Source organism: Sciurus vulgaris (genome assembly GCF_902686455.1).
Source record: "Sciurus vulgaris genome assembly, chromosome: 2".
Lineage (NCBI taxonomy): Eukaryota > Metazoa > Chordata > Mammalia > Rodentia > Sciuridae > Sciurus > Sciurus vulgaris.
Genome location: NC_136462.1, coordinates 32,479,566 through 32,503,734, shown reverse-complemented (window position 1 = coordinate 32,503,734; position 24,169 = coordinate 32,479,566). Strand labels below are relative to the sequence as shown.

The following is a 24,169-nucleotide window of genomic DNA, read 5'->3' as shown; positions in this document are numbered from 1 at the left end:
GCATTTTTATAATTTTTAGTTCTGTACTTGACAATCAGGTAAATAGGTTGTATAGGCTTAACCCAGGAAGTGGCTGACTGGGAATTGTAGAAATTTCATTTTGGACAGGTTAAGAACCCTGGAATTCACTGATTAAAAAAGACAACTCAGAAGAAATCTAGAAATGACTGCCAACAATAAAACAAAACAGGCTCCTTAGATTCTTGCAATGGGGGTAGACAGATAAATTTAATTTGGTAATTATGTGTTGGTACTTTTAAAAAATTGTGGTTAAAAACATAAAATTTGCCATCTTAACCATTTTTAAGTGTGTCGTTCAGCAGTATTAAGTGCATTCATACTTGTAAAACTGATCCTCAGAGCTTCTTTCATCTTGCACATCTGAGACTCCATGTACATGAAGACCGCGCATTTCTCCTTGCCCCAGACCTGGCAGCCACCATTCTGCTTTCTGTTTCTGTGAATTTGACTACTTTAGATGCCTCATAAAAGTGAAATCATCTAGCAATTGTCTTTTTGTGATTGGTTTATTTCACTTAGCATAGTATCCTTATATTTTATGTTATAGCATGTGTCAAAATCTCCTTTCCTTTTAAGGCTTAATTAACATTCCAGTGTGTGTGTGTGTGTGTGTGTGTGTGTGTGTGTGTGTGTGTGTGTGTATCACATTTTATTTAACTATTCATCTGTGAATGGATGTGTGAGTTGTGCCTGCCTCTTGACTGTTCTGCGTTTTGTTGTTCTAAATGTGTTTAGAAATATGTCTCCCAGATCCTGCTTTTAATTCTTTTGGATGTTTACCTGGAAGTGGGATCGTTGGATCACACAGTTCATCTATTTTTAATTTTAATGGGAACTCGATGCGGTTTTTCATGGTGGTTGTACTGTTTAATCCCACCACCTCTTCACAAGGTTTTCATCTTCTCCACATCCTCAAGAACACTTGTTATTTTTTTTTGGAGTGGGGGTGGATAGTGGCCCTCTACTGAATATGAGGTGATGTTTCATGTGTTTACATTGTGTTTCTCTGATGTTTAATTATGCCAAACAGCTTTCTTATACTTGTTAATCAGTTGAATACCATCTTCTGATCTTTTGAGAAATATCTATTCAAGTCCTTTGTACTTTTCAAAATTGGGTCATTTGACTTTTTTTCATTGTTGAGTTTTGGTTCTTTGTATATTCTAGATATTAAACCTTTATCAAATACATAATTTGCACCTATTTCTCCTATTTCATTTGTTGGCTTTTTAAACTATTGATTTTGGCTCACTCTTTCTTTCTTTCTTTTTTTTTATTCATTCTGGTACCAGAGATTGAACTCAAGGGTGCTTACCACTGAGTCACAGCCCCAGCCCATGTTATTTTTTATTTTGAGACAGGGTCTTGCTAAGTTGCCGAGGCTGGCTTCGAGCTCTGTCCCCTTGCCTCAGCCTTCTGAGTTGGTGGGATTACCACCATGCCTGACTGATTATGTATTTTCATGCACGAAAGTTTTCGTTTGATTAGCCCCACTTGTCTGTTCTTGCTTCTATTGCCCATGCTTTTGGTGTCATTATCTAAGTTCAGCGTTATGAAGCTTTTTCCTTAATTTGGTCCGTTTGTCTGGGTTTCTGTCAGTACCACGTTATTTTGATTTTAAAATCAACTATAGTGGTACTTTTAAATTATGCTATTGATTTTGAGTGATAGAGAAGACACTTAAAACAATTCATTTTTCCTTTTTTATTTTTTTTAGGGAATGCATTTAATAAAGTAAGGTGATTTAAATGGCAAAATATATGAGGCGATCAGTTTGAAAGCAGTTTAGAATAGCGGTGTCTACGATCAGTTTGAAAGCAGTTTAGAATAGCGGTGTCTACCACTTCCCCTTTTGCAAAGTACTTTCATAGATAATGAGTCAAGTAGCTTGCGAAAGCTTCAAAAAGGATCTTGAAGATTGGATGTGTGGCCTAGTGGGTATTAACGCCCAACACCATCTGTGTAACTTCTATCACAGTAATTTACAGAGGTTTTTAATGAAAACCCTGATAGACATCTCAGGGTTTTCAGTTGGATTAGTTGTTATAAGAGCTGCCACTTGTAATGCATTTTTCGTCAACACAGTCTTGTCATTCCTGTTCCACTCCAGTCATTCCTGATTTCCTGTGTCTGGTTTTTGAATTGTGGGCCATATATGTAGGTTGAATACTCAGCCACAACGCTATTTTCTTGACGTGTTAAGAACAGAAAATTAATCTGCCTGGGTTGTATGGGCTGAATCGATGGAGAGAGCTTGGAGTCAGAGCGGCAAATTAAGTGACTGCTGAACTAAGTAATTTAGGCTACTTATGATGTATTTTCTCACCTTTCCCCCCTCTCATTTTTGTTGCCTAGGCTGGCTTTGAACTCCAGGGCTTAAGGGATCCTTTTGCTTCAGCTTCCTGAGTAGCTACAGATATGTACTACCACACCTGGCTTTTTCACCTTAATAAAAGTATGGAGAATACTTTGGTTGGATATATTACTTGAAGAGTCACTTAGTAGAATTTCTGTGGAGGAAAAGTTTAGTGTACTTGAATATATTAGCCTATCATCAAGATTTATTTAATGGTGGCCAGATGAATTTGTGTCTGCTGAGGCCTGAGGGTGGGTCTCTGAGGTGGGTCTCTACTCACATACTCCATAGTGTTCATTGATTCACACTGTAGGCTGGGGGCTGGGAGCTGCTTCCAGTGAACAAAGGATACCTGATTCCTCTTCTCACGGAGCTGATACTTTTCTAGTGACTGATGTGGTCATTTTCAGTGTTCTGTTCCTCTTGTTCGAATTTTTCTTTTAGTCAAAAGCCCACCTGTTTTACTTCTAATGCTAAACAATTGCAGTTGTTTATTATTAAAATAGTCCTATATTAAATATTCTTTACGTAGGGAAGAAAGAAACACTAGACAGTTTTGCTTGCTGGTTTCCAAGGAGATATATCTTGGCAAAACTTATCAAGTGCTTTTCTAAGAGAACTAAAGGAAACGGGTTTTAATGCATTTTGGTTGAGATTTGCCTAAGGACCTAAAGGGTTTTTAAATCGTAGTTTCCTGTACTGCTATTCCCACTCCAAGGGAATCTAGAAATCTAGTTCTGCCTAATCTTGGATTTTGTTACTTATTGTCAGATCTGGGAAGAATCGTAACCTTTCGGGATCATCATACATTCAATCATTCATTTATTCATCCACTATCAAATCTTCATTGTTCACCTGTTATATATCAAATAATCTTTAAAAGGGAAGAAGTTGAGAGTTGAATTGTTTCCTTTCAGACCTAGTTTTAAAATTCTATGAATTTATTATTGTGATAATGAGATTTAGGGCGTTTGTAGATAGTAGAAATGTTTTTGAGAGAACTGAAGAATGGTAAATTTAGAATTTTTATTTTTAGCTCTTGAAACATTTTAGTGAGAAAATTCTGTAATGTGAATAATTTTAGTGTTAGTTTCATTCTGATTAGAAAACAATCAACATTTAAACTCAGCTCTGGGGGGTCTTTAAGGTTACTTTGGTATAGCACCAGTATGGGAGTTTTAGAAATGTTCATCACCCTTCTAGGTGCTTGATTCTGTCTTTTAGAGTCCTGGTTGTTTACGCACGTAGTAGTCTTGAGATATGGGAACATCTGTAACTGAATGTGAAGAGTCACCCTGAAGATCTGAGTACCAGTGCTTTGCTAATTAACCTGGTATTTGCTCATGCTGCCAGCCAGATATGCTGTATTCACCTAGTGTCAGGTTTCACAACTTCATAAAGGGATATTTTAAATTAGTTAGAAATTAACATAGTATTGATTATGCAAACATTCACTTAATACAAGTAAAATGTAAGCATTTCCTCCCATGTGGATTGTTGGCTGTTGTAAATCTTGGTCTCATTGATGGAAGATTTGTTCTAGTTTTGGCTGAGCTATATACTATTCCTATGACTTGGGGTGTTTTTCTTTCTTTTACTCACCAGTAATATTCATTGGACACCCTTTAGATTGCAGATACTCTTCTCATCTGAGGGATACCTCAGCCAAGAACTCAGCAAGATGGGAAACCACTAGAGAGTTTTGTTTACACGGTGTTTTGATGTGATATTTTTTAAAGAACAAACTGTTTTTTAGAGAATAGAATGGGGAGGGGCACCAAGGTTGAAACAGGGAGATGTCAGAGGTTTCTGGAAATAATCTAGGTGAAATTTGGTAGCAGTGGTGGAGGTAATGAGAAATGCCTGGATTCTGGACATATCTCAAGTGGGACTTGCAGGATTGATGATGGGTCAGGTGATGTGAAGCAAGAGAAAGTGTGGTCGGGATGACACCAGGGTTTTTGGCCCAAGCAACTGGAATAATAGAGGTGCCATTTATTGAAATGGAGATGACTGGAGGAGCAGGTTTGGGTGGGGGATTAAGGGCTGATTTGTACATGTTGGGCATGAGATAGATGCAAGTGGAGAAGTCAAGCAGGTAGCTGGGCAGGTCTGGCAGTCTTTGTGAGCTTCCATTTTTCCATCTGTGAAATTTTTGAGATCAAATGAGAGAAAAGAAAAAATGGTAAAAAAAAAAAAAAAGTCTAAAGCTGAATCCTATAGTGGTGACATTATTTCTGGAAAAAAGACTGATTACCGTCTTTTGTACTTTGTGGTCTCTTGAACCATTTCACTTAGGCCAGAATGTGTTGGAAAAGGTTAGTATTTGTTCTCCAAAGAGTGGTTTCTCTCCTAATGAGTGGGAAAGCACTCTTTGATTCATCCCACAGTTGTTGGACAACTTCTGGGAGAACTTGGTATTTTGATTCCCTTCAGGCTGTCAGAGGCTTCATCTTGTGTAGAGCCGCTGTGTGGGAGGGTGGCCCCAGACTTACCCCTTCATAAAATATCTTTGATCAAAGCAATTTCATTTAGATCGAGGGTATAGTAATAGGGAAAGTGACTCGTATTCATTTGTTTATTACTTTAGGTTTTCTCTAAGTTAGATCATTGAACAGTTTATAGTCTGATAGGTCAGATTTATTAGGGAGGCCACTCTCCATGTTTCTCCGTCCAGAATCCCTATTTATATGTGCTCCTAAGAATTTTGATCACTTAAATTTTTTTATAGGCTGGAAATATGTAAAATGTATTTGAACCTATTTACTTATAGGATTGAGTATAGATATTAAAAACAGTCTTATTTTGATCAGTAGTATTTTGAATTTACTACGTCTTTCCTTAGAGGTCTAGTACTAAAGATTTGTATCCTGGAAATGTGATACTTGCTTATAGTCTATTCCTTCCCAATAGTTAGCTGTTCCCTTCCCTTTCTCTTTAGACACGAGGTTGTTGTTAATTCCTGGGTCTTTAAATTCATAAAGTTTTGTACAGAAACACTACTGTTCTTTGTTGCCCCCCTAGTTTGATCATCATGCACCAAGATTCCAGGGGGTGTCACTGTATACAGGTGCCTTTGAGGGCCTGACCCCCATAGTTAAGTGAATGTAACTGTTGATGAACAATTAGAGGAGTACTAAGTATTCTGGGTGTTCAGTGCATGGCAAATAGTAATGACTTTAATAATGAAAGAGGGTATCAGGGGAGCAGGAGTTGTTTTTTTTTTGGATATCATGAAGGCAAGAATTATTTTGGTTAGCTCTCTGATATCTGTCAAGCATGACTGCCTCTCTTTTGTCAGGTCCTCAGATTTATCAAATGGCTTACCCATTTGCCAAGTAATTAAGTTCTGTGATCTTCTGCTTCTTCATGGAATTGGCTTACTGTATGTCATTTTATTTCAGCTTCTAATAAACTGAACTGTAGGTGTGCAGTATAATATTACTTGACATAATTACTGAGAAGTCTGCAAACCTTTTTCTTTCTTTTTAAAGTATGTATTAGAAGATTTAGATCAATTGTAATAAGTAGTTTTAAAGGATTTGTATGTTTGAATCTCTGTCTTTTCCATGCTTACTTTTTCCCCTTATAAGGAGCTGACTGACTTAGTCTGAAATGTCTTAGGTTTTCCAAGTCATCTGATGATTCATTATTTGAACTTGGGTGTGATACTTGGTCCTCCTGGAGGGATGCTCTCTAAATGTCTGAAGTCACAGGGTTGTTTATGTACTCCTGAAGTTCTTTTTAGAAATAACTGTATTGAGTTTAATTCACTTAACATACAGTTCTAACATTTAAAGTGTGCAGGTGAATAGTTTTTAGTATATTCGCAAAGTTGCATAACCATCTCCATAAATGATTTTATAACATTTTCATCACTCCCAAATATAAACTCCAAACCCGTTTGCCATCCATCCCCAGTTCTTCCCAACTCCACCCCCTTCTCCCTGCCCACCTGCCCTAGGCCACCACTAACCTACTTTCTGTCTTCATAGATTTGCCTATTCAGGGTGTTTCATGTAAATGGAATCATATAATAGGTGGTATTTCATGACTGGCTTCTTTCTCATAGTTCTGTCAAAGCATGTATTATTTTTTGTCAAGCACTTTAACTTTGGTAGTAAAGTTACAGATTTCATATTTAAAACCAGATATTCCCTGTCTGACACTGAAACAGAAACTACAACCTGTGCTGGGGCTAGAGAAAATGGCAGAACCACTGGTTATTGTGTATGTGGAACAAGGAGTGAACTTCAGAGCTTTCGTAAACAAAATAAGACCTACCTGGGCTGATGCGCCACGCACTGAGAGCAGCCATTGCGCAGTCATCTTGATTCTCCTTGCCTGATGCTGCCCTGCTTCTTCCTTGAATTTTTCAGGTACCTCTTGAAGTTATCTCTGAATCTTCTCTTCCTTTTACCCGTGATCTCTTCTGTAGCTTTTTACCTGTTGAATTGATTCCCATTCTCAGCTTCTCCTCTTAGCTTTACTGCCACCATGTTGGAGCAGACCCTCAGTCTTTCTACCTAGGTGGCGGTAGCAGTCTCCCTGCTGACCACCTGGACTCCTGCTGCCCCATCTCCAGGCCATGCCTCTGATCATACATGTGCCACCCTGGGTGCACTGCAGCGACTGCAGGACCACATCAGACTCACACTCCCCCTGCTTGCTTTTATGACTTATTATTTATTTATTTTTTTGGTCTTCCTTTCATGTTTCTCTGATTTCTGTGGCCTCTTCAGGGCTGTCTCTGCCTTCCTATGCTGGGCTTCTGCTTTATTCCCTTACCAACTATTCTGATTTCTTTGTACTGTTGTTTGTTTTCAGTTGTAGTTCTTGATAATTAAAAAAGTATGTGAAATCTACCAAGTCCTTCCCCCTTGGCCTCTTTTATCCCTTCTCTGAAGCTCATGCTCCTTGTCAATATCTTACCTCCCTGTCCCTTTGATGCCATACCAGCCCCTGGACTCTTGTTTTATCTGTATCTTTCTCATCCTTCAAGACCCATCTTCCTCACCGAGGTCTGCCTGGTTACTATAACTTACCCTCATTTCTCCCATCTCTGAAATTTGGTGGTACTGTGTTATATACTTAAAGAACCTAGTGTTTAATAGTTAATGTATAGTTCATCAAGGTTGTCTAGCCTGGAAAAGACTCAGAAGAGATGTTATCCTGTGCCACAGTCTGTCATGTAGGGGTAGGAGAGATTGTTTTGTCTTCTTAGTTCCCACAGGGCAGGGCACAAGGAGCGAATTAAATACAGACATTTGAATGAAAGGACTTTTCTCATAGAGCTGCTTATAGTTGTGATAGGCCATGTCCTCAAGTGTTGGAGGTGCTCATGTGTCAGGCTGGGTCATTCCTGGACAGGGTCTTATGAAGGGCATTCACACAATTTGAGGAGGCTCAGTTAGATTAATGATTCTCATGAAGTATCAGAAGTATCTGGGGAACATTTTAAGTACACAATTCTCCATTTCCACATTGGAAGTTCATATTGAGCAGTCTATTAAGCCAGAGTTGGAAACTTTTTTGAATTAGGCATTGCTTTTATTTCTGAGATCCTATGAGTGTTCCATTTGTTTACCAAATTTTTTTGAGTTCCTATACTGTATGGCAATTTAAAGTTTTTGGTTATACATTCATAGGGCACAGAGTCTAGATGGGAATGCAGATGACCAGGTGAAAGTCAATGATTTCTCTTCAGGTAGGTATTGATTCTTTGAGGGTAGGGTCTATTTCTTATTTGGCATTTCTGCGCTGCCCCAGAGGAATGGGCACTTTGGTGTTCATTCTTGGTGGGTGAGCCGATTAGCCTGTTGTTTACTGACTTTGCTCCTTGTTACTGTGCCCTTTATCCAGTTATCATCCTTAATTTCTTGGTTGAAAAAGAGCCACTCAGTCTTCAGTTGTTTGTGGCAGGTTCAGCCATTTGGCTTTGTTGCTTCCCAGCAATAAAAGTAATGCTGGCTACCATCTCTTGAGGACCCAGTGTGCCAAGGCACTTCATGTCACATTATTGCTGATTTTATAGCAAGCCTGCAAGATAGACATTTGCACCTGAGTAGGAACCAGGATGTTGAGTTCTTGTTTCACAGCTTTTTCTTACATTAACATGTATTGCAGCAGTGACTGTGCAGTTCCAGTCATGTTTTGGCTGTGTGAACAGAGTGTATTTTATTGTTGGTAATGCCAGAAAGTCTGTCTACTTATAATAATGTAGTTATGACCACCACCCTGTTACTTAAACTGATAATTTGTTTTAAACACTATGCCATGATGATGATATAAGCTCTCCACCCACTTCTCCAATGAAAGGCTGGTCTTGCTAGTATAATTTTTGAGCTTGGCATGCGGGCTCTTATAGAACTTTTGACTGTCAGGCAACTGCCATATTGTCCAGTTAATAACTTTTACTGAACTCCACCAACAAATTCATCATTTGTTAGATTCTTTTTTTATGCCATCTCATTAAAAATTATTTTATTTTTATGTGGTGCTGAGGATCAAACCCAGTGCCTCAGACCTGCTAGGCAAGTGCTCTACCACTGAGCTACAACCCCAGCCCCCATTTCATTGTTTCATGTTGAAGTTGCTTCGAAACAGGTCCTATCAAATTTAACAGGTAAGGAAACTGAAATTAGAAAGGTGAGATAATTTGCCCTGCTTTTAGATGCTTATCTGTTAGCTAGGTGTGGTGGTACATGCCTGTAATCTTGGTGACTTGGGAGGCTAAGTCAGAAGGATCACAAGTTTGAGGTTAACCTTGGCAACTAAGCAACTTAGTGAACCTGCCTCAAAATTTAAAAATAAAAGGGACTGGGGATATAGTTCAGTGAAAGTGCTCTGGGTTCTAGGTCCGGTACCCCAAACAAGCACAAAAAAACACAGATGCTCATCTATTTGCATTTTTTTCCCTAGGGAACTCAGGCATGGTTTTCTCTCACCTCCTCTGATTGCTGGCTTCACTGAGAAAAATTAGCTGGTAGATGCATGAACTTTTAGGAGAATGAGCAAGTATCTCAAAATCTCAAAATATTGGAGAAAGACCTTGTATAATATAGTTGGTTTCGTCCCTTGCAGTGAGTCAAGGTAATAGCTGTCACTGAATGTCCTTTTTGGCCAGCTGAATTTGCTGAGATGTGGGGAGTGACCTCACATCCGCTCACACCTGCTGGAGAAGTCATAGGCCCAGTGTTGCAGAGTTTCTAGCGTGAATAGATGAAATGTAAATATTTATAGTTGTGGTGAAGCAAGTATAAATCTTCCTGGAGCTCGTAATAATGACAGAGTTATTTTTCTAGTAAGAACACCTTCATTTTACTTCCCTGCTTGGGCAAGATAGGAAACTTGAGACATTTATTTTTAAGAAATGCAGTGTTCTTTCTCATTTAGTGGTGTAGATTCTGATGTGAAGTCACATGCTGTCATTGACTCCTGCCCATTGCCCTAAAATTATCATGCTGTCTTCAACTGGAGTCTGCTTTGTTTTGAAACAAATGTTCTTTGAGAGCCTAGGGGCATATTAGAAAGATCTACAGAATTTTACAGAGAGTTGAATGGAAGTGAAGTTAATTGAAAATACAAAAACAGGTGTAACTTTAATCTTGGCTTCTTCAAGTGTGTTTCTACAAAACACATTTGGTTGAGCAAACAGAAATGAAACCACTAGCAAAAGATACCTTTCAGGGCTGGGACCTTAGCTCAGTGGCAGAACGCTTGCCCAGCATCATGTGTGAGGCATTGAGTTCGATCCTCCGCACCACATAAAAAAGAACAAATAAAATAAAGGCATGCTGTCCATCTACAACTAAAAAAAAAAAAAAAAAAAAAAAAAAAAAAAAAAAGAGAGAGAGAGAAAAAGATAACTTTCAGTGAAAAATGAGGACCTTTTTTTGGTGTACTGGGAATTATTGAACTCAGTGGCACTCAAACACTGAGCCATACCTCCAGGTCTGTTTTGTATTTTATTTAGAGATAGGATCTCACTGAGTTGCTTAGCACCCTTGCTGTTGCTGAGACCGGCTTTGAACTCGTGATCTTCCTGCCTCAGCCTCCTGAGCTGCTGGGATTACAGGCGTGTGCCACTGTCTCTGGCAAAGGAGGACATTTTTAATATCATAACTTTTCTTGAGTTGTAGGCTTTGCATGTTTATTGAACACAGTATACCATTCTTTAAGTTTTTTGTATGTACAGATCACTTTAAGCCAAATATTTGAGGCTTCTTTTTTGCATTAAATAAATACTCAAGATTTTCTGCTTCAGTTTATTAGATAAAACTTTTTGGCAATTTAACAACAAGGGTAGGGTGATTTTATCTTAAATCACTTGTTTGCTTTAGTATTTAGTCTCACTTAATCTTATGAACAAAGATTAATTTTGGAGAATATTGTTAAACTTTGGTGACTGAGCAGGGCTTTGATGTGCCTTCCTAGTGGCAGAGAACCCTGCAATGATTTAATTAATTCAATTCCTGGTGCCTCATTTGCATCAAGGTAGTCATATCCTCTTCTTGGTTTAGTGCTGCAGCAGTGAATCAATCACCATAGTAGGTCTCCTTGTCTTCTGGTTGCAGATTTTTCATGTGTAACTGCTTACATTATTTGGAAGCTACCTTTTTAATAATGTTATATACATGCAATAATCCAAGTCTATTAAGAACCTGCCAGTCACGTGTTGACCCACCTGCTCTCAATCCACCAAGTCCATTCCTAAATCTTAATTGAACATTCACTCAACAGGTGCTCCCTGAGCTGTTTTGTGGGAGGCCTGGACTCTTGGTGGGGCCTGTGCTGAGTGGTGTGCACAGGGTACTTCAGTCAGGGGAAACTCAGGAAGAATGGAGGACAGTGTCCAACAGGAGATGAAGGAAAAGTGTCCTGTCCTCTTTCTTTCTCTTGTTATTATGAAAGCAGTTCCTGAGAGTTGGTGGAAAATTGGGAAAATATAGGAAAGTCTGAAGAAGAAAAAGTCATTCATCTTTCTGTCATCCAAGGATAATTGCTATTTCTTCATGTTTTCTACCTTCTAAAAATAGCTTATCAACCAGAGAAACACAGAGATGTATCTGGTAAAAGGGAATTTTAAGGTGAAATTTGATGGGGAGGAAAAAAAAAGTCTTTTTGATGGGAGGACTGCAACCTGGAAAGTTAGAGCCTTAGGAAAGAGGTGCCTTGGATTTCTCTGGAAGACATCATGGAACAAAACCAGGAGTAGCATTGACCTTAGATTTCTCCGTGAGTAGTTTCTGAGTTACAAGTATGTTCTCAAACATTGTAAGATGGTTGTTGACATTCCAATAGCTTTTCTCAAACATTAGTTTCATTTTGACCTTTGCTGGAGAAGTAGGGAAGACAGAACCTTCCTTCTAGGACAGAATGTGAGAGGTGACTTAAACAAATTGCAGTGTGTCATGGTCTGAGGTTAGGAGGGTTTATAAAAGGGGAAGCAAGAAAAGAAATATGTAAAAAAATGGTCTGTTAAATACTATCATTTTGTGGAATCATTTCACTTAATTTTTGTAGCAAACCTTTGAAGGACTTTTCCTCACTTTTATGATTTAGATTCAGAAAATGGACTTAAGAGGCTGAGTTGATTGTTTGGAGCGGCAGTATTTCCAGAGGCACACACTGGGCTTGGGACCAGAAGTCTATTTGCCATCCTATCATTGTGATCTCAGACCAGTCCTTAACCAGTTTCTTCATTTTTGAAAAGGGGACGTTGGTGATGCTTAACTCAGGTTGTTGTAAAGGTGAAATGAGGCACTGTATGTAACACCTTCCCACAGTTCTGATTTGGTTCCCATAAAGAGAGCTCTTTGCTGCCAGTTGGAAGGCAGTAGGCACAGTGCCCAGTGTACAGTGGATGTCCAGCAGATGGTACTTACTCATCTGTTCTTACAAGTCTTCTCAACTTTTTTGGTTTTCCTACTTTCTTTCCCCTAGATTTTTGAGGACCCTGAGGTAACCATACGTTTCTTTTGAATTATAGTGGTGGATTCTTGGATTTGTAAAATAAATTCATCTGCATTGCACAGGGGAAACCCATGTCATTATTGACTTTGAAAAGTCATCCTGGACATTTTTTCTTGGGTATCAGATGGAGAAAGGTAATGGTAGGAAAACTAGGTGCTCAAGTGGAGGAAGGGAAAAGGAACAGAGAGAGGAATCAACTTGGGTGTTTTTCTGCATTAATATTGTCTGGGATTTGTAGCCATGAGCCAGAGGTTAAGAGGTTAAGGTTACTACTTTGTGGGAAATACTTGATTTTCCTTGCAGACTTATGTTCTTTTATTCACTGATTCCTTTAACAGTTGTTGAAGCTCTCCTGTGTGACGGGCACTGTGCCAGTCCTCGGGGTTCAAAGGGAGCATTTATGTCCATGAGATTAAGCCAAATTGATAGACTAAAAAAATTACAATTCATAAGTGCCAGGATAGAGAAAAATGGGGAGAGCTTTGCCAAAATATATTAATAAAATTATTCCTCTGTTTGCTTGTTCCATTAGACTTTGAAAGCTAGGACTGTGTCTTTTGCAAACTTTTGCTACTTTGTATTTCTGGACCCTAATTTTTAATGCATCTCTGAATAATGTTTCAATTCAAATCAGGCACAGAATTTATCAGAGTTTAAACTCAGTATATTGGTGGAAATCAGCCCTATAAATGTAGGTACCTGATGAGTCCTTGACATTTCATAATTCCACTTTTAGAAGGTAGAAGATGGAAATTGGACTGTTCACGCTAAGAACTTTGGGTGAAAGAAGCTACTTTGTTTTGGGATTCAGTCATGATGGAAGTTATATAAGAGTCTAATGGCCTAGAGTTTTCAAAATGGGGCCTCCTGAAGCTCAGAAGATGCCTTCAAGGTCACAAGAACTCTAAAAAGGAGTAGGATCTATTCCAGGTGGGAGGGAAGCTCCAAGAAACAAAAACTGTGAGTGTATGATTGCAAATAATGATGATAAACGGAAGTAGAGGTGGCTTCTAAAGAAGTCAGCAGAAGGCTTTAGGACCATTGGAAAAGAAGCCAGATTAAAAAAAAAAAAAGTTATTGACATATAATTCACATACTAAATAGCCCATTTACAGTACATAATTCTGTTGCTTCTAGTATGTTCAAATCTACGTACAACTATCACCATAGTTTATTTTAGAACATATTCTCTAAAATGAACCCCCATGGCCCTTAGCTCTCATCCCTCTACCCTGTCTTTTCATCTCCTCAGTCCTAACCAACCACTCATCTATTTTTGGTCTCTAAAATTGCCTATTCTGGATGTTTCATGTAAATAGAATAATGTAAAATGTGCTTTTTTTGTGACTAGCTTCTTTTGCTTAGTATGATAGCTTTTACATGTTGTAGCATATATATCAGTACTTTAGTTCTTTTATTATAAAGTAATAGTGGAGATATATGAAATTTTGTTTAGTTGTTATTTGATGGACACTTGGATTTTTTTTTTTTTTTAGTTATTAACACTCTGTTTTGGTTAGTTTGGCTAAGGGATTATCAATCTTGTTTATCTTTTCAAAGAACCAGCTGTTGTTTCATTAATCCTTTGTATTGGTTTTTTATTCTCTACTTCATACATTTTGGCTCTGATCTTAATTATTTCCTTTCTTCTCTTGGTTTTGGAATTGTTTCTTGTTTTTCAAGGGCTTTGAGTTGCATCATTAGGTTGCTTATTTGGAATCTTTCTGATTTTTTTATGTATACACTGATAGCTATAAACTTTACTCTTAGAACTGCCTTCATAGTATCCCAGAAGTTCTGGTATGTTGTATGGCTATTCTCATTTGATTCTAAGAATTTTTAAATTTCTCCCCTGATTTCTTCTATCACCCATTCATCATTTAAAAGTATTTCGTTCAGTCTCCATGTTTTTATGTAATTTCTGTAGGGCTTTTAGTGTTGATTTCTAATTTTGTTTCATCATGATCAGATAAGATGCAAGTAATCATATCAGGATTGTTTTGTGACCTAAAACAGGATCTGTTTTTAGAGAAGCTTCTGTGAGCACTTGAGAAGAAAGTGAATTTGACTGTCGTTTGATAAAATATTCTGTTTGTTAAGTCCATGTGATTTATAATATTTTAGGTCTAAATAGTCTTTACTGAGTTTATGTCTGGATGACCTATCTACTGGTGAGAGAGATATGTTGAATTCACCTAATATTACTGTACCAGGGTCTATCTGAGGCTTTAATTTGAGTTGTATTTGTTTTATGTGATTAGGTGCATCAATGTTTGGGGCATAACTATTTACTATTGTTATATTTTTTTGTTTAATTGTTCCCTTTACCACTATGAAGTGACCTTCTTTGTCCTTTCTGATTAATTTTGGTTTGAAGTCTGTTTTGTCCAATATGAGAGTAGCTACTCCACCTTGTTTTTGGGCTCCATTAGCATGGTATATCACTTTCTATCTTTTCACTCTCAGCCTATGGCTGTCTTTGCCTGTAAGGTGAGTCTCTTCTAAACAACATATCATTCTGTCAGCCTATGTCTTTTAATTAGAGAGTTGAGAGCATTTACATTCAATATTATAGAAAGATGTTTATTAATTCCTGCCATTTTGATTATATATATAATGTTTTCTGTTTCTTATTTGTTTAGCTACTCTTCAAATGAGAATTTTTCATTTGTGAGCCCTAGGGCTTGTTTTTTATTTCTTCTGTGTGAAGTATTTTTTTAAGTTTTGTAGTGCTGGCTTTGTAGTCATGAATTCTTTTAGTTTCAGTTTATCTTGGAAGGTTTGTATTTCTTCTATGGTTTTTAATGATTGCTTTGGTGGATATAGCAATCTTGGTTGGCAGTTGTTTTCTTTTAGGACTTGGAACACATCATTCCAAACCTGACTTTTAGAGTTTGTGTTGAGAAATCTGAAGTAATTATGATTAGCTTGCTTTGCAATGTGACCTGACATTTTTCTCTTGAGACTTCTATCCTTGTTCTTTGTGTTAGGCATTTTAATTTTAATGTGTAACAGAGAGGTTCCTTTTTGATCTTGTCTATTTAGAATTCTGAATACTTCCTGTATCTGGGTGTTCATTCATTCTCAAGGTTTGGAAAATTTTGTTGTTACTCCCTGAAGAAGTTATTCATGCCATTAGGCTGCATTTCACAACATCTTCAATTCCAATGATTCTCAAATTTGGTCTCTTAATGTTTTCCCAGTTTTTGTATATTCTGGTCATGGTTACTTTTTTTTCTTTTCTTTAATACTGTTTGAATTTTTGAGGCTGATCACTTTGTCTTTCAGCTCTGAAAGTCTGTCTTTAGCATGGTCTACTCTATTAGAGAGACTTTAAACTGAATATTTTATTTGTTTTTTTTTTTTTTTTTGTGTGTGTGTCTTTCATTTCCAAGATTTCTGTTTGGTTCTTTTTCAGTATGTCTTTTTCCTTATTGAATTTCTCATTTATTTCCTTACTGACTTCCTTAGATCATTTAGTTGTTGTTCTGTGTTCTTTTGGTCATTTTTATAATTATTTAAAAAAATTCTTTTTCTGGTATTTCATTCAGTTTGGTATCTTTGGAGTCAATTGCTGGTGAATTATGAACTTTAGGATTTGTCAGTTACCTTGTTTTTTTTTTTTTTTTTTTTTTTTTTTTTCATATTTCTTGTGTTCCCATGTTTACTTTTATGCATCTGCTGGGATGGATTTCTCTTGCACTTCTATGTGTGGACCTTTTTTTGGCACAACCTTTTCTGTTGTATAGTTATCTAGGTTGAGATCCCTTGTGAGTCTGGTGTCCACAGCCTTTGTGTTAATTCTCTGTGTATTTGCTGTAGGAGTGGATGTCCATGAGTGTGACCAGAGGACCCCTCATAGTTGTTCCTCCCTGGGGCTTAGTTATTAGTTTGGGATTTTTGTCTTTTCTATTTTTTTTGTATTAAAGTATTGCTGAAGTTTGAGTGTGGTTAATTGTGCATAAAGCAAGGTTCACTGTCTCTTGGCTAGGTTTAATCTATCAGCAGAGTCACCCTGTGAACTTGCAGTGTGCCAGTAGATTCCCAGCACCTCACAGAAAAGGGGGAAATGAATAATAGCGATAACAGAAGCAAACAATATACAGTATTAAAATAAATCCCCGGTGCCTACTCCAACATCTGCAATAATAATTACCATGCAAATAGGAATGGTGGGGTCAGCAGTTGCCAACAGCAAAAACAATAAATAGCTGTGAGCTAGATCTGGCATTAAAGTAAACAGCAGGTGTCAAACTATACCATCCACAGTACCAAAAAACTGTAATAATGTGAATGGTGGGGTCAAGAGTCATAAACCAAATATTTCTAAAAGATGGTAAAAATACAGTTCCTTAAGAGAAGTGAAAATGCAATAGGAAAGTCAAGGGAAGTAGGATGTTCAAAATGTGAAGAGAGTGAAAGCAGAAGAGATGTAACAGTGATGGCTCTGAAGGAGAAGAAAAGCAAGTAAACAAGAAACTAATGAGAGAGAGGGAAAAAATGAGGGATTTTGGAGAGAAACAAACAAAAACAAAATAAACAAAATTCCTAATCCTTAAAGGACAAGGAAAAATAACAATCTAATAATGAGGAAAAAGAAGCAATATGTATATGTACATATACCCATGAATCAATTAGCTCAGCAAGAATATTAAAAAAAAAGTCTCTGAATTAAAAATGAAAGAATTGTCTTCACTGAGGTGATCAAAACCATCAGTCAGTATGGATGGTCACCTCTTATGCCTGAGTGTCCTTTCCATTTCTTCTTGGGCTCTCTCTCTCTCTCTCTCTCTCTCTAGCTCTTTCTCTTTCTATATATGTATACACACACACACACACACACACACACACACGCACGGGGGCAACGAGTGAATGCACAAATATAGAGAGTCATTAAACCTTTTCTCTTTTTGTGTTGCTTGCTGAGCTACCAGCTGGAGTGACCCAACACAGAAGCTGGTTGAAATATCTTTCTTTTCTTTTTTTTTTTTTAAATCATAACAGCATTATTTGTTAATGCCAAAAAGTTGGCATAACCCAAATGTCCATTAGCTGATGAATGGATAAAAAGAATGTGATATATCCATACAGTAGTATATTTCCAGCCAATGGAATGAAGTACTGGTACACGTTACAATGCAGATGAGCCTCAAAAAGGTTATCAGGTAGAAGCCAGATACAAGCAACCATATAAATAACTCTATTTATATGAAATAGTTAGAAAAGGCAATTCAGAAACAATGTAAATTCAAGGTCTGAGGGGTAGCATGGCTGCAGGTAGGCACCAAGGATCTTCTGGAGTTGATGGAAATGTTCTAAGTTGGATTATGGTCATGGTTGAACAACTCTCTAATTTATTAAAGCATTGAATTAATGTACGTAAGGCAGTTTGATTGAGAGTGAAGCCATATTTTTAGTGTCCTCTGTTAGTGCTAGAGACATTGATGTCAAAGATGCAAGGAGTTTGAATAATATTATTTCAGTAAAGGTGAGAATGAATTAAAGCAACGTTTTTAGTTAATATACATTTTAGCTAGTATTGTGTATATTTAATAAAAATAAGCACTAATGTGGAAATTAATTAAGAATAAGCATTTTGCTGTTTCATCTGTTTTGAAAAGTTTATGGGTTCAAAATTATAAGTGAGTTTTTATGGGGGGATTGTTTTTTGTCTTGAAGAGGTACGTTTTTCATGGGAACTTCTTTATTTTCAATAGTATAAACAAAACTTCATTCACATAATAAACATACCTTCAGTGAACTTTTTCATAGTCCAAAGAATAAGAACTCTGAATTAAAATTTGTATTTGCCTTAAATATTCCAAAAGCCCATCCATGTCAACCTTGGAATTTTAATCTTGGCTGATATTATTTCTCTTAAGGGTAAATTCTGATCAGTGGCCAGATACTTATTCTTAATTTTGCTCTCCAGCCATTTCTCTTGATCTTGCTTTTTGATTCCATACATTCCAGCCTATTACATGACTTTATAGTACACTTCCAAGATGAAGGGAAATTTCTTGTTCATTATTTGCCTGAAGTCTTGACTCGTATTCATCTTACTAAACAAAAAAATAGGCTCCAAAACACCTACCAATTCAGCTACTAAAATTCGTTAAAGATCTTCTTTACCAGTGGTCCCTTTTTGTGGGCCATCCTGAGGTGCGGACCCAGGCCTGAAGTATCTTTCAACTTCCCTTCTCATCATTATAAGATAGGGTGGAATGGGAAGTACTGTTGATTGGGGTTTGTCTGTATGGACCAGATAGAAGTATTCCCAGGGTGGACAGCTCTGGGTTGTGGGTCGGGAGTTCTGGCAGCTGGGCCTTAGCTTTAATCAGGTCTTAGGGACTTCATTGGATGGTGTCAGCTGTGGAGAGCTTAGATCAACATACACCCCTAGGTAGTGGGGACACACATCTCTGCTGGGAGCCTGGATCTCAGCCTGCAGAGCAGGGGAGTCTACCCTCATAGGTCTTGAACATTCAACTGCCACCAGTACAGACTTAATCCCTGAGTGTAATCACACCTGCCTGTTCAATTTCCAGCTTCTTTATTTGGTCATGTGAGCCACCGGACTCAAAGGGAAAGTGGATGGCACTCCCTTCAGTATCTCTTATCTTTTTTTATTTTATTTTTATTTATTTTATTTTATTTTTAAAGCAAATGACAAAGACCCAGTTTACCAGCTTTTTTAAACCTAAGCTTAACATTACATATTTAAACAATTGTCAAAACTTTACAAAGTTGCCAGCATTCATGCACAATAGAAAACATCCTTAAATTTATATTAAACCAGAAATGTATTACCATTAATGCATTAATATCTTTCATTACTAAATACTGGAAAAAAAATTATTTCTACAGGAGACTCATCCTGGCAATGTTAGCTCACAGCAGGCTGATACTACTTGGCTCACATGTCAAACACAATGGAAAGCAGATCCATGCTGGTGTTAGAATACAATCTGTCCTAGCACTACTCAAAGTCAAGGCTCACCTTGGATTACGTTTAATAAAAAGCAAAGTGCATACAGAGATTACAACAATTTTAAAGACAAAAAAATGGTCCTATTGTGTGGTCCCAACAATAAACTCAAAAGTCTATGACAAATAGGGGCTCCGATGAGCTGTTTATAAATACTTTAGGTACAATTATACTGAAAGTTGAGTTCGTCTGAAATCATCAAAAAAATGTTCCTGTTAATCCTCAAATGGTGCTTGTTATAGTTTAACATTTCTGTTAAATGTGTGCGTTGAATTACTTGTTATCCAAGCATAGCAGCTGCTCCTTACCATTTATCGTTAAGGACTTTAACTGGCCATCTTCTTCAACTTCTACTCTTTCTTGACCATTCTCGACAATTCTTTTTGTAGTGATTTTTCTGCCATTTACTATTTTGGTAGAAGTTGATATAGATTTGAAGTTACCCATCCCACTGCCGCCAAATGATATAGAAGAGAATGAAGTAAGGCCACCGTGACCTGGTGACCCAAATGAAGTAAATCCTGTATCAAATGACGAAAATCCACCTCCAAATGATGGAAATCCTCTGAAAGCAGAGAAAAATGAGCCTGCATCTCGGTTTCTGCTTCCTTGGGGACCCCCTTCGGTTCCCAAAAAAGTCTTCAAATGGGTCTTCGAAGAAGCCGATGAAAACGGGTCCCTTCCACCAAAAAATTCCCTGAAGACGTCATCTGGGTTCCAGAACGTGAAACCAAACTCAAAAGGACTGTCAAAATGACTTCCACCTCCACCTCCACCATTTAAGCCTTCTTTGCCATACTTGTCATAGATGTCCCGTTTTTTAGCATCTGATAACACCTCATGTGCCTCAGCTACTTGTTTGAATTTTCTCTCTGCTTCTTCTTTATTCTCAGGATTTTTATCTGGATGCCACTTTAGTGCCAGTTTCCGATATCCTGTTTGCACAGATACAGGCACAGTGGGCAGTGGTTGTTCTGGGCATGCATGTTGGTCAGCAGGGGTTGCAGCCTGGGCTTGGCTTCAGCTCTGAACCCTACTCTGCACCTTTTTGATGTCCTCGGGAGAGGCACGTCTCTGCACGCCTAGAACGTCATAGTAATCCACCATGTTTTAACAGATTGTTGGAACTAGTCCTGTGCACCTACTGACCCACAGGGAGAACTTCTGGTCAGTCACTAGCCTATCAGGAAGTGCCTAGTCTGGGAAATGGTTCAGGACTTGGATCCGAAGACCCTTCGAGGACGCAGCGGATGGGACAGGCCAGGGCGGGTGGCCGGGTGCTCGCGGTCCAGCACGGCTGCGCAGGTGGTGGCGGCAGCGGCTCCTCGCGCTTTCCTCGATCTCTCTATCTTGAATCCCCTGAGTAGTCGTCTCTGTGCCTGTTTCACTCCTGTTCTGCTAAGTATGCCCTGAACCACACCATAGGTGCTTGCTGCTAGCATGTGTCAGTATTCTCTATGACCTTCCAGGCTCCCGCCTCAGCTCTCTTCTTCCCAAGTTAAAAAACAGAGCACTTTTTGAAACCTGTTCAAGATGAGGCCTCTGAATCAGCTATGGTCTGGCTGCGTTTCTGTCGTACAGGTTTTTCTGTGCCAGATTTGTCCGTTGTGTCTCTCTGTTGGTATTATCCCTTCCCTCTGTGGTGACCAAGTGTCCCTGTGGCTGCTGCTGTCCCAACCAGCTTGGCTCCAGTGTACTCTTTCTTCTTCTTTGTTCAGTGCACAGGAATTTCCGAGTCTCTAGGAGTCTGAATGTCCAATACAGAATTTCAGTGAATCTCCTCTTTCACTCACCTTGCTGAGGAGCTGGATTCCAGCTGCTTAAATCCTGAGCTATAGAGCAACTGGAAATGTAGTCTTTCTCCAACCCACCATCTTGAATCTGCCCTCCAGTGATTTTTAAAAACTTTTAAAAGTGTGATACACATCATATACAGAAGTCATAAAGGCACAGCTCAGTAGAGTATCAGAAGTAAATTCTGTATGAACCACAACATAGTGTCAAGGAGAACATTACCAGCCCCCAGCTATTCCTTTTGTGTAACTATTTATTATTAGCTTTCCTTCTTCCCCAAAGTCTTTTGACTTCTGTCACCATGGCTTAGTTTTTACATAGTTTTGAAACTTGTAGAAATGGATCATAATAGCATGTTTTCTTTTGCTGAATGTGTAAAGTTCATCCTTGTGTTGCTTGTTGCTGTAGTTCATTTTCATTGCTCTGTAAGTTTTCCTTTGTGTGAAGATCCAACTGTTCATACACTACTCTGGATGGACATTTGAGTTTCTTCAGTTTTTTGCTATTATTTCCTGTATGTGTCTTAAGGTGCACATGGACATGCATGTCGTTGGATATGACTAAGTGTGGACTTGGTGTCATAAAGTATATTTACATTCAACTTTATTAACATGTGTACAATTAGTTTTTATCCTGTAAAACAAAATGAGGAATAAAAAATAAGTTAGACCACTGTAATTTTAGCAAAAGGGAATTCAGAGTAATTAACACCTTCTTTTTTTTGGTATCTTTTCTAGCAAGAAAAAATTCTCAAACAGAAGGGTAGAATACAAAATATGAGAATAAAGCAGGAGAGTTCTTATCCACTTAAAATTATTAAGATTCTCCAGGCTAAAATGAATTGTGTCCCAGAGTACTGAAATCTCTAGTTAGTTCTGAGGAAGCTCAGTTGGGAAACTGAGGAATGAAGATTAGAGAAGTTCCTGCAGTCTGAGGGTGGGTCAGTGTTCCCCAACCCCCAAAAGAAAGGAAATGGATAAAGTTTCATGTGAATTTCTGGCAGAATTCTAGTGTAGGTTTAAACAGGTGATTTGATAGAACTAAGAGAAAAAAAAAAAAATGTAGTGGGTACCAAGAGCCAGGATAGTTTGAGTACTTGAAAACTCACTAATTGGGTTTCTTATTCCTTCAAATTCCTGGTACTGCTGGACCAGGGTACAGTTTTGAACCTCAGGTTCCCAGTTTAGGAGGTGTTGTAACAAGTATTTTTTAGTCGGTTTCCTTCACATAGTTTTTGAAGGGCTTTATATTGGGGGAAACAGACAGACTAGCAAGTAATCCCCAGATGTATGCATAGTGCCTAGAAAGCTGGTCTTGGAAGAGCTCTTGTGAGTAGGAAGGAAGGAAGAAAATGGTTAAGGGATAGTGAGATAGGGTGGGGGAGAGGCTTGGGTGTAACATTTCTGCTAGACTCTGCCAGGCCAGGCGGAGGGGTGAATATGAAAATACTTTCTGGAAGTGGGAGGATTGTCTTCATGATAACTGGTTTATTGGCTTTAGAGTGAAGGCTTTACATATCATGCAAAGCTATTGGGTCTTTTATTTTACAGGCCTGGAGGAATGCTGGAAAGATTTTAAATATCCTAGGAGAAGAATGATAAGATTTACATTTTAAAAGTTTGTTGATAATATAGAAAATAAAAAGGACTGCTCTGAGCTTAAGGAAATAGGAAACTTAGAAGAATGAAGGTAGGAATTACACAGGCCTGACCTCAGACAGTAGGTTCCAGGAGGCAAGGGAAAGGAAGAAATTCCAAAAGGTTTTAGGAGAGACTAATATATGTCATTCTGCTAACCTTGTTTCTTTTTAAAATAGGTTATATAAAAGTGAAATAATAAGGAAATGCTGATTTTTGATATTAACATAATGTTTAGGACTGGGGATGTAGAAACGCTGGGTTGGACTCCCCAGCATGGCCCAAAACAAAACAGAATGGTAACAAAATACTGTTCTTATTAGAACCATGAGCTGGTTATTAGGTACACTTGTAGCTGATTAACAAGTACACCTAAGAATGGTGGATTGCCTGGCTGTGCGTCAGCTAGGAGGGGAGAGTTTCCTTCTCTGCTGTCACTTTGTATGTCTAGTTTATTTTTCACCCAAACAGTGTTACTGTTGACAAATTTACATGTGAAGTAAAGTTAGAAATGTAAGGTAATGTGATGACTGACCGTCAAAGAATGCATTTCAGAGGTGAAAGTGGCTCTGTGAGGGGTTGCGGGGGAGCCTCATGACAGAAATATTACTCCTTTTGTTTTAAAAAGCACAGTGTGTATAAATAAAAGCACGAACCAATGTGCAGTATATCTGTGGCACTAACATTTATGGGGGAGAGCAATTAAGAAAAAAAAAATGCCCTGAAGTCTCTTTAGGGAAATCATGGTGGAAAGATGAAATCAAGGAGAAACAGTGCTTTAAACAGAGTTGAAATGGGGAGCTGAATCAATAGTGAATAGGTGAAGATATCTGAAACAGTCTGTATTTAGGACCAGACACCAAAGGCACCGTTGTATAATGGGAATATTTCTTTCCCCTGCCCTCCCCTGCCCTCCCTTCTCCGCCCTCCCTTCCTTCCCTTCCTTGTGATAGGTATAGACCCAGGGTCTCCAGCATGCCAGACAAGCCTCTACCACTGAACTACACCCCAGTTCAACATTTCTTAATTTGTGTGTTAATGTGAAGAAAACAAATACATTAAGTTTCTGTTAATTTTATTTAACTCTAACTCACTGAGTCAGTAAGATGGATATGACTGAGAAGAATGTTAATGTAACTTTAGGCTTCATTAAAAAAAAAAAAGATTTAATAGAATCCACAGTATTCTGTTATACTACTTATAAACTGGTTAGAACCTGATTTGGAAATGGGAAAAATTTGAGCATCCAGAGAATGATCAGGCAAATGAGAGATCTCAGAACCATATTGTGAAATGCTCAACCAGAACAGCTTCTGTAAAATTGTTTCAGTACACCAATGGCAAGAATTTGTGACTTGAATGTACAATAATTAAACATAAGTAAGTTGGCATGCTGTG

The 24,169-nt window shown here is 38.0% G+C and overlaps 1 protein-coding gene and 1 pseudogene across 14 annotated transcripts in view; one reads left to right on the top strand and one right to left on the bottom strand.

Moving 5' to 3' along the window:
• SIPA1L1 (signal induced proliferation associated 1 like 1) overlaps positions 1 to 24,169 on the top strand; it is a 362,908-nt gene that overhangs the window by 7,379 nt on the left and 331,360 nt on the right. The gene's annotated exons all lie outside the window — the stretch shown is intronic.
• The window catches only part of LOC306653995 (dnaJ homolog subfamily B member 6-like), a 420,043-nt pseudogene continuing 414,850 nt past the window's right edge, over positions 18,977 to 24,169 (bottom strand). Inside the window, exons 2-3 of the transcript XR_013766980.1 lie at positions 20,378 to 20,473; positions 18,977 to 20,275 (exon numbers count right to left, since the gene is read on the bottom strand). The product of XR_013766980.1 is annotated as a dnaJ homolog subfamily B member 6-like (transcript). The remainder of the gene's footprint in view (positions 20,276 to 20,377; positions 20,474 to 24,169) is intronic.